Here is a 15,816-nt window from a genome sequence, read left to right on the forward strand (position 1 = left end):
GAAATTGGTCTAAGGCTTGTGTGGTTCCCCATAGTGTCTCAATTTCTGACTTTGAGGAAACCCAAATTAAGACAAAAAGATAAAAATTTACTTAAGTCTTTTTATTCAAAATAAGAATTCTCATTAGCACAGTTATTTAACAACTTGATTAAATTTCAAGTGAACAGAAATCTGTGGATGGCAGAAGCCCTAGGAAGATTTTCAATGAGTTACTTTTCCATGTGGAACCATCATATACATATACTGCTATGCAACAGCTTAGGCAGTGTTCTCAACCTTCCTAATGCCGCAAACCTTTAATACAGTTCCTCATGTTGTGGTGACCCCCAATTTCATTGTTACAAATTGAACATAATTAAAGCATAGTGATTAATCACAGAACAATATGTAATTATATATGTGTTTTCGGATGGTCTTAGGCGACCCCTGTGAAAGGGTCGTTTGACCCCCAAAGGGGTCGCGACCCACAGGTTGAGAACCGCTAGCTTAGGGGAAGCTTGGTTCTGAGGGTAATCAGAGAACGTGACTTTTTCCTTCTGGGGTTCCCCAGTATATTCCTGCCCACAATTTCTCCCACCACCATCATCACCAGGTTTAAACTTCTAGGCATCTTTCTTAACCTCTTTTCCTTAGATCTAATTATTCTGGAGTCCAGCACCTAGCTTATTGGCTTGCTCAGGGTCTTATTCCACCTGCCTCTGCAAGGTCCAAAACTCATTCATTATCCAAGCGAGATGTCACTGAGCTGTCAGGGCCATAAGAGCTGATAGCTTAAACACTTGAGATTTCAATAGCTTACTGAGTTCACCCCATCCAGGGAATATTTACATCTTAATGAGAACAATTTTCACCACTTGGCTCTCAAAAATGGTGGTGATTATCTGAATAGCACCCTGGGGTACATAGATGAGACTACTCATGGCCATAGGCTACCAGTGCAGGAATTGTAGCCAATCCTAGAGCCCCACCCTCTGCCTTAGGCCCCACTGACAGCTCCAAGGGCTAAAGGGGTCTTTATCTCAGCCACACCTGTAATCCATTCCAGCACTGGAAGGGAAACAAGGTAACATCATTGATGGAGGAATGGAGCCAGACTATTGCTCAGGAGGGAGGAAGGAAAGGAGGAAGGGCGAGAGGGAGGGAGGGAAGAGAAGGGAAGGAAAAGATTTTTCTTATATAACCATAATGTTATTATCACAGTTAAAGCAAAATTAACAATTCATAAATATCATCTATCACTCAGTCCATATTTAAATTTCAAAACAATTTGGAAAACAGAGTACTTTTTAAATGGTGGAACTGTTTTACATCAGAACAGACAGATTTGTAGGAATAAATTAGGGGAGCAGAGATTGTACCCTCTTAGACCCTCTCAGAACATCCAGTTGACCCAAACTAAGATGGTGGAGTCTTAAGCTGACAAAGCAAATTATCTCTTTATACTTCTTCAGTCCAATGAAAAGTAAAAGAGCTTTTCCCAGTTTTGCCCTGTGCTTCTGTTCACAGGATTTTGTAAAGTACTGGAAGGTTACTTCTACCCACTTCAAAGGGTACATATCAGTCACTCTCTGAAACAATGTGAATAAAAGACTCATTGTACATTCTAAAGGGGAACATTACAGTGTCCACTTGTCGTTCTTTATATCAAAGGCTCAGGAAAGACATGAGGATTTGTACATTTGTACATGAGCCAAGAATTGTCCATTAACTTTCTAAATGATCCAGTCACAGTCTACTGAATTTGGAATAACTGCCAAGGATGAAACAGCTTTTCCTGCTCAACTGGAACTAAGGGAAAGTGGTTTGGGACAGAGAGTGACAAGTCAGAGAAAGATAAAAATCACATCTCCTACCAGCTTGCCTAAAAGAGAGTTTGCTTTAATCTTATCTGATTGATCTTCTTGCTTGAGAATGAGTGTTTTTTAGTTACAGCTAACAGTTTTTAGTTTTTATTATGTCCCAGCCTCTATTCTCAGGACTTGATATGTTTTAGCTCATTTCATCCGCTAACCCTATGGAGTAACTATAAATAGTATTCTCATTTTTATAAATGAGGAAACAGATGTGCAGAGAATTATGCAAACTTGCCCAAGATTGCATAGCCAGTAATAACTGGAAGATGTGTGATGGAGGAAGAAATTTTCCTCTACCCTTCTAGGTTCTTTTGGCTGGTCTAATAATTAAATCTACGTGAGACAGATTAACAAGAGAAAATAACTAAATTTAATTACATGTGTATATATGGGAACCTCACATATAGGAAAGACCCCCACATATATGAGAGGTTAGAGACAGAAAGGTAAAATGATGTATATATGACATCCTGGGCCAGGGAATAAGGTGAGGCAACTGGGGCTTCAAAGGAGAGAAGGGTCATTTGCAGGACTATAAGAAGAGCAGATATTCAGTAATTAGAAGTTTTTCTTGCCCTAAAAATTGGTCATGAAAGTTATTTCTGGGGATAACCCTTATTGTGGGCAAGGTCCCCAATTTAAATTTTTTAAGGAAGAGGTAAAAGTTTCTCTTGAACCTGCACAGTCTTGATTGCCTTTAGCTCAAAATAACCTACATGCCGAAGTGGCCCATCTTGGGGGAGGCCTGTTCTGAACCCCTTCAGAGACAAAGCTTATACTCAGGGCATCTGGCTGCAGCCTGTACTCATAGCCACTAGATTATACCACCTTGAGGTGAAATGCTGTGATTTTTATGTACTTAGTCTCATCTGATATCATTGCTTTCATTACCTAGCTCTGTCCCTGCACTTTCACACTGCCTTCATTAATGATGCTTCCTCTCCTTTTTTTCCAAATGAAGCTATGAGCTACCTGAAAGCAATGACTATTATGTCTTAAATGGCAGACATTCATTAAATGTATGCAACAGAACAAGGACTCAGGTTAGGAGAGTGAGGCTCTCACCCACAAATGCAAAATTTAAGACAGAAAAAAAAAACCATCAGCAATGAAGATGAATAATATTTTAATGCATTTTTTTTAAAAAAAATCAGGATCCATATTGGAGCCTGAGGCAAAAGGAAAAATAAGCAAGTGTGATCCTATCTTTAAAATGTTAATATCTTGGTCATCATGGATTGTTTGCATTAATTTTGATTTTTTAAAATATTGCACTAAAATATTATTTTCCTTAATTATTGAGGGTTTTTTTGTGCCTCCCCCGCCCCCCACTTTACATTTTGCTCTTGACATGAGAGCCTCACTTGTCTCATCCTAGGTGAGGCCTGGGTATAGTTGAATAAATGGTTGCGTTCACATGACATTTTACATTTTACAGATGAAAAAATAAGACCAAGGTGCAGAGAAGTGGAAAGCTTTATTCAAGGTCACACAACTAAATGGTGTTGATTATTTTGGAATTGGAACATAAACTTTGGAACTTCTGGTATCTCAAACTTAATATCTTTAAAATGACTATCTTATGCTCTGGCTTCAAACAATGAATGACAGAAATAAATGAAATTCACAGGTAGGACAAAAATGTGAGCCAATGGTTTTAGAGGTTGCTCTAACAAATGTATTATAAGCTACTTACATATGATAATATTTAAAAATGAGACTTGATTGCCATAATTTATAATCATTGATTTATCCAGCAAATATTATTCAGTACCTACCATGGAATCATGGAATATTTTTCTTTCTATATTTTTTATTAGTATGCCTACTGGGCCATAAGATGAGCCCAAAAACACAAGTAATTACTAATTTTATTAGATTAGCCTCTGGATAAAACAACATTAAATGAAATAACCATGTGTATGTGCAAGAAATGACCAAAGCATAGTTGCTACTCAATAAATAATGGAAAAGACAAATATAGCAACACATATTAAATCAACAAAACTTAAAGTTGTAAGAAACATTGTTTCTAGGAAATCCTTTGTGTTTGCCTGACCCATCTGAAGTTGGTTATCTCAGTTACTTCAAGCAGGTTGTTAATAAGGTCACAGTCATTGACCAAAACTCTTAAAAAGCCCCTCAAAGAGCATGTCCTGCTAACAATGACTCATTCATTAAACACTTACTGAGCACCTTCCATGTACCAGATTGTGTATTAAGTGCTGGAGATACAGAGATGTAGAGGCAGGGCCTGCTTTCAAGTTGGGTGGAAGTGGGGATAAGGTCAACAGGCAAGAGTTCAGAAGTCTGCCAGGAATGTTCATGGAAGGCTTCAAAGAGGGGCCAGGAGCATGTTAATTTAGAGTTGGGGTGTTTGAAAGGGCCCAATAGATAACTCCCTGCTTGAGATCTGTATTACTTATAAAATAAGACAAAGAAACTGGCAGTTAGAGACCATTACCTTTATCCCTGATACAGCTAACACTGGGAATGTGGTTTATATCTGCCACCAAGCGGACTTCCCAATGATGAACCCCAAAATTAAACTCACCCACCCAGCATCCTCAGACCAAGTCAGACCTTGACCACAGAGGACAAAGCCTGCCTCTGGAACATTGGGAGAAAATGGTGACTCTCTAGGAGCAGTATGAACCCAAAAAGGCAGGTTTGGACCATGTGTGTCCATGGGGAGGGCAGGAAGAGATTAACCAATGATCTTATATGCACACTAGAGGCCTGGTGCGTAGATTCATGCACCAGTGGGGTCCCTTGGCCTGGCCTGCGGGTATCAGGCTAAAACCAGCTCTCTGACATCCCCCGAGGGATCCCGGATTGCAAAAGGGTGCAAGCCAGGCCAAGGGACCCCACCAGTGCACGAGTCTGTGCACCGGGCCCCTAGAGTGTGTGTGTGTGTGTGTGTGTGTGTGTTAGAAAGATTTTACTGGCCCAACTGCCTTTGTGAAAATGAGGTATAAGAATCTGGCCTGTTGAGCAGTCTAATATTTTTAGAGCAGTACCCTGGGTGTAAAGCTTCATTGGTTCTGTGTCCACCATGTCATGGAAAACTAACTTGGAGACTTAACTATTGGACTGGCCAGTCTCATCATCAGAATTTTGTTGTATCCATCTTGGAGTAAACCTTTTCTGTAAGGTGCTTTGTTGGGATGTAAAAGGCAGAGAGTGGGACTTCCACAAGTTTACAAGACCATGTTACATGGCTATTTTTTTCCTAGTTTCTAATAAATATACATTTAGTAGGCTTTGGTCTAAGCCTTGCTTTTATTATAACAGACCAACTAATAGCTTACTTGTGGGGGTACAGATGTCTATTTTACCCTTCTACTTTTCTTGGGTAGAGGTAACCAAACCAAACAAAAGAGCCTGACCACTAAAGAATGGCTAAATTGGCTTGGGTCAGTTCACCTTATTTTTCCAAACTCACCAACCAGGTAAGTCATTTCTCCCCAAAGCAGGTGTGTCCCTTCACATGGAAAGGAAACTCAGTAGTACAGAATAAGTGTTCCCCACCATCAGTGGACAAACCAATGTTCCAGGCAATAGGAATAGAATTTATGAAAGCACAGAGTCCTGATTAGCACATTCAATAAATTATACATTATTCAATATTCCTGGAGTATAAAGGGCATCAGGAGGAAAGGGAGGGGGGCGGCTGAAGGCAGACATCTAGGCAGGGATCTGTCACAAATCTGTACAAAAAACTTAAGAACCATTAAGCAATTCTAAGTAGGATGAAAACAGGGTAGGATTTGCATATTAAAGAAACCATTTTGTTGGCAGTATGGAGAATAGAGTGTGAGAGGAAGGCAGCAAAGACTAGAGGCAAAGATACCAAGAAAGTAAGGAAATGCCAAGAAGAGATGATGAAATTGTCTGAACTAAAAGAGTGAAAGGGAGATGGCAAAGAACATGAATGATATTTAGAAAGGAGAACTGAAAAGATCTAGTGATTGAGTGGATATACTGGGTAATGGAGGGTCTTATATGTTTGGGGTGCTATAACAGACTAAGTAGCTTATAAACACCAGAAATTTATTTCTCACAATTCTGGAGGTTGGAAGTCTCAGATCAAGACATTGGCAGATTCGTTATCTGGTTCATAGAAGGCTAGCTTCTCACTATGTCCTCCCATGGCAGAAGAGGCAATGGAGCTTTCTTTTCTATGCCCTCAAGAGAGCTTCACCTTCATGACCTAATCACCTCCCAAAAGCCACACATCTTAATACTATCACATTGGAAGTTAGGTTTTAATATATGAGTTGGGGCAGGGGGGTGGCACATAAGCATTCAGTCCATAGCAGGAGGAAAGCTTATACTGCCATCTCTATTTTTATTTTCTTTTTTTTTAAATATATTTTTATCGATTTCAGAGAGGAAGGGAGAGGGAGAGAGAGATAGAGACATCGATGATGAGAGGGAATCATTGTTTGGCTGCCTCCTGCACACCCACTATTGGGATTCAAGCCTGCAATCTGGGCATGTGCCCTTGACCAGAATCGAACCCAGGGACCCTTCAGTCTGTAGGCCGACGCTCTATTCACTGAGCCAAACCAGCTAGGGCTCATTTCTATTTTTAAAGTACACAAGTGGGCACAATTCATAGAGAAGTATTCAATCCACAAATATTTATTGAGCCACTTATATATAAATAGAAAATTTGTAGTAGTAACTATAGGTGGTAGATTATATTTCCAAAGATGATTGCCATAAACATTAATTTCCAAAGTTAAAATTCTTCTCTGTATGCTGTGTACATAGTGACCTGAAACTAGGAGTGCCTTAATATGTTTCTTATGTTTATAGATGATTAACCTCTACTTAAGCTGTGCCTGACATGTGGTAGTTTCCCAATAAATACCTACTAAATAAATGGGGGCATATACTAGAAGAAGCATAATACCCCTGTGTATTAGTTATCCATTGCTGTGTAGCAAATTACTCCAAAAGTTAATATCTTTAAACAATGAACATTTATTATCTCACAGTTTCTATGAATGAAGAATCAAGGAACTGCTTGGCTGGGTGGTTCTGGCTCAAGGTGTTTCACAATGCTACAATCAAGTTGTCAGCCTGATTACAGCTGTCTGAGACTTATAAGGCTATAGGAACCCTTTCAAAGAATACTCACAAGGCAGTTGACCAGAACCCTTAGTTCCTTGTCATGTAGGCCATTGAGCTGCCCACATGTGGCAGCTGGCTTGCCTCAGAACTGATGATGATGATGATGATGATGATGATGACGATGACGACGATGATACGTGTGTGTGTGTGTGTGTGTGTGTGTGTGTTGAGAGAGAGAGAGAGAGGGGGAGAGAGAGAGAGAGAGAGAGAGAGAGAGAGAGAGAGAACATTGCCTTTTATGATCAAGTCTAAAGTCACCATCACTCTGTACCTTATTCTATTCTTTAAAAACAGGTAAGGGGGAGAGATCAACCAAAGGACTTGTATGCATGCATATAAGCATAACCAGTGGATACAGACACCAGCGGGGTGAGGACATGAGCAGGGGGGCAATGGGGGGATAAAGACACATATACATATTTAATACCTTAATCAATAAAGAAAGAAAAAAACAAGTTATTGCTATACCCAGCTCCCACTCACTCCCGGGAAAAATATTACACAATACCAGGCGATCACTGGAGACTATCTTGGAGGCTGCCTACCGCACCTTGTGAATTGTTAACTGATTGTGCAAAAAGCAGCCTCCAAATGCTGTGAAAGTGGTTATAAATTACTTATGAACCTTTCTTTCATAGTTTTGAAAACATGGTAACATTATCATCTCCTTGCTCCTCAAATGCAAAGGGCATTCCAGCAGGTAAATGGACAGTAATAACAACTACCTTTGCACTGCAAAAATTCCAGGGAGGTTCGGGTGAATTGCCTTGAGGCAGTTTTTGTTTGTGTCTTTGGAGCACAATATTATTCCTTAACTAGAATGAAAGTTAGGTCTGTGTTTCTCAAGCCCATCTCCACCAACCCAGCAAAACTAGATACCAGCCTGGCTGGTGTGGCTCAGTGGTTGAGCATCGGCCCATGTACCAAGAGATCACCTGTTGGATTTCTGATCAGGGCACATGCCTGGTCTGTGGGCTCGATCCCCAGCAGGAGGCAGCCAATCCATGTTAATGTTTCTCTCTACATGGATGTTTCTATCTCTCACTCTCCATTCCTCTCTCTCTAAAATCAATAAAAACATTTTTTAAAAACTAGATACCATTTTAAGCATAAAAAAACTATTGATTAATAGTTCATTTTACTTAAACTGTTGTTCTAAGATGGCCTGTGAAGACAAGTAAAGTGTCATTATAGTCAGGCATTTTTGAGTGAATGGTCAGTATTTTCCAAAGAACAAAATGTGGGTTTGCTTTACGGAGGGGAAAAAATTTTTTTTCTTGGTTTTAAAACACACACATACTTTCTCTCTCATGAAAAAATTAAAGTAAGAAAAACTAAATGCTTTTCTTTTTAATGAATTTACTAAATAGAGATTTTGGCTGAGTTATCCAGAGGCAAACATGGTCTCATGTGAATATTTTCTAACTGGTAAACCTATATGGCCCTTTGATGGGTTAGAGATATGGGCCCTTTGTCTAATTTTAGCTCATTATTTCTCAACCTCCACCAGTGCCTGTGCAACTCTATTCTGTGGGATGAAGCTTTTTGTGTCAATTCCAGATAAAGCCTCAGAATAAGCAATTGAACGTTCATGGGGAGCACACATTTGGTAAAGTGGAAAAAAACCCCACAATTTTCCTCTTACAGGACATTTGAATCAAATTATTCCAGTAGAGAAATGAAATTTGTATCAAACATACAAAGAAGACAGGAAATTTTGCCAAATATGCTGTGGGTGTGAACATTTTCACACAGCCTTTCCCCCCCACACAATTTTGCACAGTGGCTGCCAACCCTGGCCCAGATGTTTCACATCAGTGTTTGGAGATCACGTCTTCCCTAGGCCAGCAGAAACTCAGTGTTTGCTCTGGTTGAATTCCCCTAAACTCTGTACCTCTAAGACAAAAAGCATCTTAGGCCTTTGAGTTCTGTACCACCTTGGCAAGCTCTGTGTGGCTGGTAACCTTAACCATAAAAATGCTTTTAAATCATTTCTGTGATAATTAGACTAAGGTTTGCCCTTTGAAGTCTGCCTCTAGTTGGCATTTTGGGTATCACTTAACAAACTCATACCCAGCTTGTGTGCTCATATGTTGGCCTCGTGGCCATAGGGCCTATTAAGTTTTTATTTCAAGGCTGGATTAGTGGATAAGAGCAAGTTTATCAACACCAATAGATCTTTGAGTAAGGTGCTTTTATCAGGTAGTATTTTCTCCTTTTCTCAACCAGCTCTTTTCTGTCAGATGTTTAAATAACAATTCATGGCCTAGACTAGTGCTTCTCAACACTAAAATGCATATATAAATCACAAAACATCTTGTTAGAATGCAAGTTCTGATTCAGTTAGATATGGGATGGGACCTGAGATTCTGCATTTCTAGTGAGTGTCCAGATTATGCTGATGTTGCTAATTCAAGACCTATTTAGAGTCTCAAGGGCCAACAACTAAATCAATAGCGATTAGAGGCAAAGCTCGCTTTCCTGTAATAGAAACCGGGTGATCTCTCTCTGTCACAAGGCAAACTCTTGAATTTTCCTCCAGCTACATGGGTTTGAGTAAAGAAAATACTGTTTGAGCCACTTTAGTTTGATAAACATATTTCTTGTTTCTAATGACTGTAGTAAGTAATGGAAATTGTATGGACATTTTTAGCACTTGTCTTGTCTTTTTAAAATGTCAGCACATTAGCTGTGGTTTGCTTTGTTTGAAGTGACCTCCACTGCTGCTCAGGAAACACTCTACAAGTTACTTTAAGATAATGAATCATATTGAATTAGTGATTGGATTTTAAAAGCCTCTCTAATGCCAATACATTCTCAAGGACTTTCAGTGTCATCTGACCTCTCTCTCTCTCTCTCTCTCTCTCTCTCTCTCTCTCTCTCACACACACACACACACACACACACACACACACACACACACACACTTGGCCCATGTCCTACAGACTTCAGAAAAGTTCCCACTTAACTAATACTAATAACTGGAAGTGTCACGATAGAAGAGCCCCATTTCTTTAAGGATGCTCCATCTAGCTCTAAGAAGCAAATTGGCTAAAAGAGACTAGAGATGGGGCATCAACTGGGGCTTGAGGAAGAACATAAGTGATGAAAATGCTTTGAAGAGTTGAATGCCCCATACCAAAAAAAAAAAAAAAAAAAAAAAAAAAAACAAAAATACACATGCACAATAGTAATTGCTATAAACTATATTAATATACTACACTCCTGGATTTTATTTTTCGTTTCTGATTTTCTAAAACCCTATATGGTCCATGTCAACCAATATTCAAGTGTGTATTAGATCCACTGCTCTGAATTAGGTGCTATGAGAATGTCAAAGATGATGTAAGACAAGATTTCTGTCCTCAAAGGTTTGGCAATCTATATGCTGGATAGATCAAGTATCTGCAATTCACTACAAAGATGGGGAGAGGTGCTCCAGTACAGACTCATGGCGGTTTTTGAAATGTTATCTTAAAACTGAAATATCACCTGGAGCATCCCTATTTAGAACTCAGCTTTACATCTTAGGGAATTCTGGTTCACTCCTGGAAAACTATGTGTGTGTATGCAAATTTGCTGCCCTGGTCCAGTCTAAAGCCACTACTTTTCTTTTCTTATTTTTATTCATTCAACAAATAGTGATTAAGAGCGTATTATGCATGCTAGAAATTTTGCCCTATTTATTCTAGTCATAATTGTACAAAATGGTCTAGAGTTCCTCAGGCCATAGCCTTTACTGAAATGAATAAATTAGGGTGAAAATATGTCACTCCTCAATTAAGCAAAATATCTAGATAGGCCAGTTTTAAGGTGCAAGATTCATTTTAGAAATAGTCATCAAGACGTTAGTGGAGAAATCCAAAGTTTATGCATGGAGTGTACCAAAACCAGAAATTATTGTTAATACCTTTTACAGTAAAAGCAGGGAGTTGTTGCCTGTCTGACTGTTCCAATGTCATTCCATTGATAATCATTTTATTTTAGGGTATTAGTAGCTACCAAAAGAAAATAGAATCCAATTACAATCAGACCCTTACTTCAATTTGCTGGATGTAAAATCACCAGGCAGCCAAACAGATGGGGCCATTTTATATTCAGCGATAGCACACTCGAACTTTGACATAAGATCTGTTTATGAACCAAGAAATGTTAGCTTAAACCCCAGGGCCTCTTAAACGCTTGACCTCTCTGAAAAATGGTGGAGGATATGTTGAGGCAAATAGTTTAGGAAAGTTCAAAATAGAAGTAAATGCTGGGTGAACATATATGAACCCTTGACATTTCAGCCCTGTTGGTCAGGGAACATCTAGCTATTTTCACAGGGAAATATTTTTTCTCTTGAAATCACTTTGGAAATAACATTGTTTTTTTCTTGCCACTCAAAAAATATCTTTATTTGTCATAAAACAAAGTGAAAAAACTGAGCCCAAGTATATAAAAGCCTTAAATGCACGAGCCTTATCATTGTCTTTCCTACTGTAGTTCTGTTAGTCCTTAAATGTAATGGTGCTGAAAATGTTCTTTTTGAATTTATTTTCCAGATTGTTTCCTGTCTGAGCAATGGTTGCGAGTCTTTTAGAATGACTTCTATTTGTTAATTGGATTAAAGGGGAGATAACAAGAGGTGTTTTTTTTCAATATCCTGGGGACATTCTTAATCTGGGAAACACATGTGTTCCCACACCTCTTTGAATCTTTGTGTGTTCAGTGATTAAGTAAGAAGGTTTCAGAATCTCCCAAATGGTTCAAATTCATTTTCCACATAGTTTGAAGTTGGAAACATTAAGAGGAAAGCCTTGAACTTTAAAGGTAATAAACAGAAGGTGAAAGAAGGTGGAAAAGGTAGGAATTTATCGACTTGTTCTTTGCTGTTGTTTTCTATATTTCTCTCAGTTCTCAAAATCATCCTTCAGTTTATTTATTGAACCAGTTAATGCTTTTTATTATCCCATGCACACAGATAAAACTATTAAGATGCACTTACTAAGTAGGACATGAAAGATAGTTCTGACTTAGGTGGTCACACTTCCTTCACTATAGAGAGTTCTTGTACCTAAAACACTATTTTAAAAGGTAGTCTGCCTGGCAGGCATGCCTCAGTGGTTGAGGAGGTCATGGTTCGATTCCCAGTCAGGGCATATGCCCGGGTTTCAGGTTCAATCCCCAGTGTAGGGCTTGCAGGAGGCAGCCAATCAATGATTCTCTCTTATCATTGATGTTTCTCTCTATCTCCCTTTCCCTTCCTTTCTGAAATCAATAAAGTATATATGTTTTTAAAAGGCAGTTTATCATCTATCCATTACCAAAACATTACTCAATTTAACACAGAGATAAAACTTTCTCCTGTCCTTCAGAATAACTGTGTCTCTTAACTTGCTTTTCTTTCACCCAACAGTGTTTATGTAAGTTTTGTAGGCCATTGGTATTTGAGAAAATGGGAAGAAATAGTTGTTTTATTATCAAAATAGAGATCTTAATGAAATAATGTGGTTTCTAATGTTCAAGTTGTGGTGTGTTTTTTTTAAAAGGCACAAAAATCTTATTACAATAATACCCTGGTTGAAAATTGTAAAACAAATTTAGTTTTTTAAAAGTTCAGTAATAATAATAATGGGAAAAATCCTTTCACTGCTTTTATCAGTGAGACTGATTAATCTGGCATTATAGAAACTATAACCAATACTCAGAATCCAAGATGTGCAGGACCTTTGTCTATATTTGATGTTTTACAAAAGCCTTGATGTGCATAAAATGCAGATTCTCTGGTCCTATACCCAAAGATGCCAATTCATTAAGTCTAGAGGTTCACCTGGGAATCTGACTTTTACCAAACAGTTGTAGGTGATGTTTATGTTGGCGGTCCAAGAACGATTCCTGGAGAAGATGATTCTGTAGCTCCTTTTGACATGGTAACAGTGCAACCTGGTGCTGCCTGCCATTCTCTGGTGGCATGGCTGTTACTAAAGATCCTTCAACAAAGATCTTCAGTGGGGTGACTTTATTGCAGTTTGACCTTTTGAAATACGTTCTGAATTATCCTCAATTATAACAGTGGTTTTTGGTTCAACACCTTTGATTTATTCACTAAAATCCTCCTGCCAATTAATGAATATGCAAGGGCATATCTGATAACTCTCCATAGCCACAATACATGTTTGGCCAGAACACTCTGATTAGATAATAGAGGTGGGGCTGCCTATTCACCCAGTTTTGAAATCCAAATGAAATGTTAGAATTCAAATAAAGGGCTCTTTGCTTATCACCATTATATATCAGAAAAGTGATTATGTCATTTAGAGCAAATACTCATAGATGGTGCCTACACATTAAAAAGATGTTGAAATGGTTAAAAGAAGGGGTTGAATTTGAACAAAGATAGGGTTATTTTGACAATTGGTATATAATGTTGTCTGTTTTGCTGAATTTCATCAACTACTGCTTCTGTCTATTTTGTGTTGATGCAAGCAAGATTTGAGAAGGCTTCTGGTGAATTCTAAACTGCCTCTGAGTAGCTCATCCTTCACCATAAACACCTGGAAGCAGGGAGGGGTCAGGAAGTTGCTGCACCAGAGAGTGGCTTTTCTCCCCCTGCATGAGGGCTGGACTATCACTACAAAGGAGGCCAGATAAACTCTCACAAATGAGTTATAAGGTAGAGTTCTGTGAGAGCCAACTATTTACTTCCTCCCTTCTTACCCCTCTTTTTTTCTCTGTTGGCATCCTGCAGAAGGAAAGGGAAGTGTGGTAGAATGTATTATTTGTTTACAATTCTTCTTTCTATTCCCTTCACTGTGTCATGACTTCACTAGGTAGATTATGCTTCTCTGTCCCATTGACTTTGAGCTTGGCCATATGACTTGCTCTGGCCAGGAGAAAGTGGGCAGAAGTGATCATGAATGAGTTTTGAGCTGAGATGTTAAATGGCATTGAAAATTTCTGCTAGGTTCTTCTTATATCTGTCATCTACCATAAGAAGAGCATGCCTTGGGAAGCTGCTGGTTCCAGAATTAGGTACATGTGGAACAGGCCTCGATCTGATTCATAGCCTTAAGCAGAGCTGCCATAACTGACCCAGAGACACATGAGTGAAAACAATACTGTAAATGTTGTTTTAGTAAGCCATTGGGGTTTTGAAGGGGGGTGTTTTTTATGCAGCAGCATCATAGCATTAACTAATACAGGAAGGTAACCTCCATTTACTCAGGACTCGATCCTTGCCAAATACCATTTACATTAGCTCATTTAATCTACAAAATTTCCTTCTGAGTTCTAAATACTCCCATGTTTCATGAAAAATCTGCTCAGAGAGGGCAAGAACCCACAGCTAATAAGTGACTGAGCCAGAAGTTCAAATTCACATGTCCAAATACAGTGATTATTTAATGTTTTTTTCCATCTTACTGCAGTTAACACTACAGGTGATAACAACAACAACATAAATGTAATCCCACTCTTTTATGAAGGGCTTTACAGTTCAATGCACTTTCATGTATCTTTTTTCATCAATAAAAAATGTCCGATTACTAATTGGGATATTTAGTTCTATTTAGTTCTGCTCTATATTGAATCACAGCCCATGTGATTTGAAATAGTAAATCTGTAGTTAGGATAGTATTGTGCTTTAGAAACCACAGGAAGGCTTAAAATAGACTGGGATGAAGCACCTCTTCCTGGGCGGCCTAGGTGGTGGTGGTGGTAGCTGTGATGCCTGCAGGGCTGGGCAGCTGACTGCTGGGGTAGGAGAGGGCCTGGGCCCGAATCTCAGTGCTGCTGCTGCGGTGTGGCCTGTGCCATGGCCACACCTCCGCCGCCTCCTCAGAACATTTCGAGAAACTGCATGAGATTTTCCGTGGCCTCAATGAAGACCTACGGGGCAGGCGGGCCGGGGGGATGCTGGAGCAGCTCCTGGGGGCTGGAGTGACAGAAGAGAAGAAGAAATTGATCAGAGATTTTGATGAAAAGCAACAGGAAGCAAATGAAATGCTGACAGAGATGGAAGAGGAACTATATTATGCACTCCTAACTTTTTGTAACCCTATGATGTCTAAGCTTTGAAACTACCGGGAGGACCTTGCCAAACTCCACCAGGAAGTGAAAAGCACGCCTTTGACAGCAACACCTGGGGGCCGAGGAGACATGAAATATGGCACATACACTGTAGAGAATGATCATATGAGTCAGCTACCGTCTCAGAGGGTATTGCTTTTGCAAGGCATTGACAGTCTGAACCGGACCGCCCAGAGAACTGAGAGTTCTCATCAGATTACTACAGAGACTGACCAGATTGGCTCGGAAATCATAGAAGAGCTGGGGGAACAATGTGACCAGTTGTAACACACCAAGAATAGACTGATAAACACAAATAAAAACTTGAGCAAAAGTCGAAAGATTCTCTGGTCAATGTCCAGAAAAATGACAACCAACAAGCTGCTACTTTCCATTGTCATCTTACTGGAGATAGCTATCCTGGGAGGCCTGGTTTATTACATATTCTTTCACAAGCATTGAACTTCCTGCATGGAAGGGTTTATGGACCAGAACTTTGACCCTGAGAATGAATGGTGTTAGAAATGTGGAATAGGCATAAAGTTGCTGTGAGCTAATGGTTCAAGGATGCACTGTGTAGCCAGACTGTGGGAAGAGGGAGGGAAGATAGAAAACTAGTTAATGTGAAGAAACAGCAACAAGACCACTGTGATGTATCAAGGTAACAAATGCTGTTTATGACTTCTTTAAAAATAAATAAATAAATAAAATTGTAATATTCCTAGGTTATAGGTATGAACGAAAATATACTAGATGAAAACTAATTGAGCCA

At 39.2% G+C, this 15,816-nt stretch overlaps 1 pseudogene; it reads left to right on the forward strand.

Moving 5' to 3' along the window:
- The first annotated feature begins 7,058 nt into the window (after positions 1-7,058).
- LOC102253701 lies at positions 7,059-15,506 on the forward strand (annotated as a pseudogene).
- The last annotated feature ends 310 nt before the right edge of the window (positions 15,507-15,816 follow it).

Source organism: Myotis brandtii, unplaced genomic scaffold, assembly GCF_000412655.1.
Source record: "Myotis brandtii unplaced genomic scaffold, ASM41265v1 scaffold326, whole genome shotgun sequence".
NCBI lineage: Eukaryota > Metazoa > Chordata > Mammalia > Chiroptera > Vespertilionidae > Myotis > Myotis brandtii.